The sequence below is a fragment of the Chlamydotis macqueenii genome, chromosome 6 (genome assembly GCF_036417535.1).
Source record: "Chlamydotis macqueenii isolate bChlMac1 chromosome 6, bChlMac1.mat, whole genome shotgun sequence".
Lineage (NCBI taxonomy): Eukaryota > Metazoa > Chordata > Aves > Otidiformes > Otididae > Chlamydotis > Chlamydotis macqueenii.
In genome coordinates, this window is record NC_141561.1 from 3,289,296 (window position 1) to 3,295,343 (window position 6,048).

The window sequence follows — 6,048 nt, forward strand, 5'->3', positions numbered from 1 at the left end:
GCATAATGGAGAGAGAAGGAACTATTAGAGTCAAGATCACTTTCTCATTAGCCAATAATGTTTTTAATAATGATGGAATTCCAATAGAATTAATGTACCGTTTTAACATCTCAATAAAATGAGAGAGAAGACAGAGAAGATCTGTCTGATGCTGAAATGTTATGACAACTGGAAAGAACTCGGGAGTCCTCTGTGTATGCTGTGCTGCCTAAGACTTTAAGACAGGTATGAAAAATGCTGACTAAATTAAAGTGCTTTGTAATTAGAATGTCTCTGAAAGGCTCTAGGATACTTTTTATTTATTTTTGACAAGCTTACCTTAGTACTGTCAATATTTGTTTATATATGAGAGCTGAATTCAGCATTGGATGATGGAGAAATAATTTAAAAATAATAATAGTGGTAGGAACAAGATTGATAATCATCACCATCTAATGTACTGAGTTACTTTCCCAAACTCTGGAAAATTTGTTGACTCTCTGAATAATCTGTGTTTGTAATTTGTAAAGCAGCTTCAATATCTGACTATATGTACAATGACCTGCGATAATAGAAGTAATTGCTTTATTTCAAAGTAACAATTGAATCTACACGATTTTTCCAGCTAAAACTCTGTGAAGATGAATTTCCTCTCTGTCCCTCTGGGACACATGGACAGAATCTGCATACACTAATGCTATTAAAAGTTAAACTAAATTATATGGGGACAGAAATATCTGGATTCAAACTACTTTGAAAACCCACACCTGCCAACAAGTTTCCAAAAGTAAGTGACATGAATAGCCAAACAGTTTTAATTTTCTGTCCAGTTAAATCTTAGTACTTCACACTCAATTTTCCTTCCTTGGTAATCTAAATAATTTCCCACCTTGCTCATGATGAATGTCTTGCCAGTTCCTACTCAGTCCTTCCATTTTACACAACCTAATTAAAGAAAACATTCCATGATTGCCTATTTTTCCTCATGCATGACAACCTATTATTTTTTCTACCACCTGATTAGGGCTTTATTATCCTTGGATTTAGATTGATTTCCTGGGCACTTTAATAAAAGACTACTTAGTTTGATTTAAAGGGCTACAGGTTTCAGTCATTCATAGAATTACTCTTATAAGCAACTCACATCCGAAGTACTGTACTGTCTCCATGAAAAGGGATTTGAGGGTGCCGTGATGTTAGCCTAAAGAAAAGAGAATCACAGGTGCTGTTCCAGTTGTGTGTGGTGTTAATATTTCTGTTGTAAGCAGTCAGGAGAGGACGTTTTGCAATATAATTTGTCACGGGTGATAAATCTGTTTCATCATTTCTGTCAAGAATGGATCCCGTGTATTAAAACTACTATAAATATTTTCTCAAGATAAACCAAAACTTTCATATGATTAAATAATAATACGTTTATGATGACAAATTACATTTACTATGTGTTATCTGAAACACGAGACGAAATTAGGTAGTTAAAGTTCAAATGGATGGAGATCAGTTTTGATTTAAAATCAAAGGAATTTTATTAAGTAAATGAGATTTTCATCATTATTTTGTTATATCTAACATTCTCTTCTTTCAGAAATATTACTTATGAGCTTAGATGACGATTTAAAAAAAAAAAAAAACAAGTGAGCTTATGTTATTGCAAAATGCACAGTGTAAAACTTCAGGAGTAGTTAAAAGCCACCGTTATTCCCGTTGCCCTTGTTGATGACTTTGAGCGTTAGCAAGAAGAGGAGCAGGCTGCTGTTCTGCCCCTGTGAGGCGATTATTTGAGATTGCTGTTGTCAAACCTTATTTGAATATTTGTGACCACTCGTGCTTTCTTCCAGAGCACTTCCTTATGGTTGAAGATGCAAGTCTGTTTCCTACAGCTGTTCCTCTAGATATGGATGTCAAGAAACTTGGAGAGCACGGCAGGGCTTTGCTGTGTCCCATTGACAGGATTTGTTAAATAAAACAAAAGATCACAGGTGAACATTGACCTATCAAAGTTTGGTTTTGGAAAACGTAATTATTTCAGCTTTTGATGAAACTTCTGTCAAAAAAGTTTTTTTACATCCTTGAATGAAATGAAACTTTCTTACCTAAAAATGTCTACAAGGTAGCACCAAATATTCACATTTTAGGGCTTGCTTCAGCTTGTATGAGTTGTACTCCTATGACACTTTTACTTATGAGCCTGGTCCACTTAATGACGTATTTAAACTTAGGCCTGGCCTTATATCTTGCTCCATAGAAACTTCAATACTTGACACAGGAGGTTTATTTATTATAGAAGTAACCTTTTGCTGGCAAATTGGTACAAAATAAATGTATTTATGTACCTGTGGCATGCTGCAGGTCAACATGGGTCACAAAGCTAGTTTGTACCTAGCTCAGATGTGTTAGCACTGCTGGTGTAACACACCTATGGATGGACAGCAGCGATAGCTACTTAAGATAAGGAAAATCTTGGAACAAGTGCAGCACTTAGAAACTTGCTCAAAGGGAATCACGTGAAAAAACTCATTTTGTACCCACATGCTGTGAAATTGCTTCATCCTCCTGGTATGGGATCGCTCCGGCAATGGAACAGCATCCATTTCTTACTGGAAAATGGGACAAAAGAAACTGCAATTATTCTCTTTTTCCTTTGTATGTAAAAATGTCTTCTGCTGTTTCTCATAATTTTTTTTCTGAATAGAAGTACTTTCTGTGCTGGAGGAGCCAGGTGTGTGTGGACACACCTTATACTCCTGATCATCTGAGTAAATCTGTTAATATAATTACTCACATGCTTAAATTGAATACCTTTTGCAGCTGAAGAATAGGAAGACCTTCCTTGAATAGGAAATCATTTTTTATTTTGTGGTTGGTTTATTAATTTCCCTGGTTTTGGGGCACTTTAAGAAGTGGAGAAGAAGGGGTTTGTGTTTGCATGAAGGCGGGCTGCAGAGACTATTATAGTGAAAATAAACAAAAGGATCATATAAAAGCCAAGTTGTAGTGCTAAAAAGACTTTATAGCTATAAACTGGTAGCTATTAGCTTCTAATTACTCTAAAATAATTACTGAATGGAATAGTAAATGTTATTAGCTTACTTTAATATTCAACATAAAGCATTGCTCCCAACAATAATTTACTGTTTGTTCAGCTTTAATATATACACATGTAAAACTGGGCTACTTCATGAACAACCTTAATAAATTGAATTATTTTTAGAGTTCTGCTATAGAGGAGACCTATATGCTGTATGATCATCCTGTCGTTGCACCCAAGTTGAACTACTAGTCCAGTTACTCTGGAAGCAAATTTCAATACTGAAAAAGAAAAAAAATAACCAAAGGAAGAACCGAAACAGTAGGAGAATAAGAGTATAGATGTGTAGGTATGGTTCTGATTTCCAGAATCTGGGAACACCATAAGAGCTCAGATGTTGCACCTGCTGACTGCAGAGCTGTGAATTCCCATGCTGCCCAGCGTCTCTGTTGGCAATTTAGTGTCAAGTATATATATATATTATCAGAAGGAGCAGATTAGTTTGTCCTGACTTAGTTGCCTAATTTCTGTTACATTATCTTCTTTGGAGAGTTTGTACAGATCTCTGTCCCCTGCAAATGATTTGAGACTTCTTTATTTTTTTTTTTTTTCCCCTGAAGGAAATAGATCTGGGTTTTGATATATTAAGAATAAAAGCCTACTATAGCTTTAGGGCATTTTGTAATATACAGAAAATATGTAAACCTTCGAAGTCCCCAAAGGAAGGCTCTATTTGTAACAAATATATGTTTTACATCAAAAGTCCAGTTTTAATATTCTTTTTCTTTGGTTTTGTTTCAGAACCATGGAGTGTGGTGCCATAACTATCAAATAATGGAGTATTAAATAACAATAATTTTTTTTAATGCTGCATCTCTTCTTATGCTGCTTGCTTTTTTAGAGCCTCTTAATTCACTCTACTTTTATATTAAGTTTGAAAATTTCCATTACTGTACATTTCTTTCAGTCCATTTCTGGGCTTCTTTAGATTTATCTTTAAACATTGAGATTTCCCCAAGAACAGCGTTTCCAACCGTTTCTCCATTTGCCAGCTGCCTCTAAAAGGTAAATTTCTAATCTATTGCTGAATTCTGTCTGTGTATAACTTGGTTACATTCCTCAGTCTTTGCAGTACCAGTCACTTTTCTCTGTGTTTTCTATTTTCACTTTCAACTAAAAGCATTGAGTCTATTTTGATGTATCTCTTGTGCCAAAGTGGAGTGGTGTGGATGAAGGAGGATGGAGCACTGTAGCTTTATTGTATTAGTGGAATAGACAGGGGCAATTCAGAAATGATTTCTTTCTCCTCCTCAGCTATCATCCAAGTCCTGGTCCTTCACCTTCTAGTCATCTAGTTGAAGTATATGCCTTCAGCTTATGGCCTTCCTCTTAATTGTGAATTTACATTTTATTCCTCTGCTAAGGATGCTTTGCTATAGATGAAAAGATGCTTTTATAAATCCTGTTTGACCTTCTTAGCCAAACTTTGAGAGGCCGACACCAAATTTATGTAGGGGAAAAGGGACCCATCAGGCATCTTCGAATGGTAAGCATGTCTGTCTGTTGCATGTTCAGTTGGCCACCTCCAATCCCCAAATTCTGTTTTTTATTCATGTCAGAGGATGCTGACGCTGGGTTGAGGGGGAGAGAGAAAAAGGGGTACTGGAGCTCATTGCCAGCTCTTCTAAATGCAGCCCTGCATGCATTTAGCATATATTAATCTTGTTTTCTTTGATTTTGCCTGAGAGTGAGAATGGCTAACTTTTTGCTTTTCTATCTGTAATAATGAAGCTTTCCTGATGTGGACAATTAACTTTTTGTTCTTTGGAAATTATCTAGGTGTGTCACTCAGCAGTCAGCACAGCTGCGGCAGCAGCCAGCTTTGTGCCAAAGGCGCCCCGGCTGATTCGTGAAAAGAATCCATGAGGTCCGTACTTAGTGGGGCTTTATTTAATTTCACATTTTTCTTTTTTTTTTTTTTCTGTAATTTTAACTTGCTCACAAAAGTGTATTTCAAGCAAGAGACAGATAGGCAGATCAACTGGGCAATCACTGCATGAGACGATTAGATGGGGATCTTGGACCCCAGGCTGCTCCTATTCCTTTTAACTTCCTGAGATTTATCATGGGATTCAGATTTTTTCACAACTATTGTTTGTCATTGAAAGAACTGCAAAGAACCTTTTTAAAATGTTTTTGTGGCAGACAGATTTTGGCCTCTAAAGCTATTTTAAAAGCGAGCAGAGAGACCAAAATCTACATTTCAACTTCATATAATATTGTATATTCATAACCCTTCCTACGTCACTGGATAAATACACTGTTTCAGTCCTCTAGCATTTTTAAACTTAATCGTTGGAGATAATCACCCAAGTACATAATAACAGCATCATACAACTGCAAGAAAATATGTTTGAAATTTCCTTTTTATTGTAACATAAGATAGTGCTTCCAAAATCCCAAACTGAATTGCTTTTCAGTAGATAAGCATCAAAAAATACATTTCCTGCTTTCGGTGAAGGTGCAATAAGGTGCTATATCAGTGTAATAGTTCAGAATGATATGCTCTAGTAGTATTTTGATGAATTACATGATTATAGCTAAAATGAACACTTTCATCATGCCTGAATTAATAATGGTGGTGTGATTTGGCAAGTACTCCTGCAGTGTTCTTTAACTCATCACTTCAGAAGACAGAGTTTTAGAGCCCATCCTTTGTCTCGAGGAAACACAGGGATCCTTTACGGTTTGAAAACACAAGAAGCAGGAGAAATGTGCCAGCTTTAAAAGCAAGAAAAAGAAACTAATGCGTGCATACCTTCTCAAGCTCATGATTACTTAATTGGTTTATTTTTCACTGCCCTATTCCAATGTCTAAGGCACCTACGACTGTGTCAAAAAGAGAAAGATCAGTATTTTTTCATGTAAGAACAGGCTTGGTGTATTTTATTTCAACTACTGTGTTTCCAAATAATTCTAAAGACCTTATAAGGACATAATTTTCTCTTGAACCATTGATTTTACCTTAGAACTTGGATAAT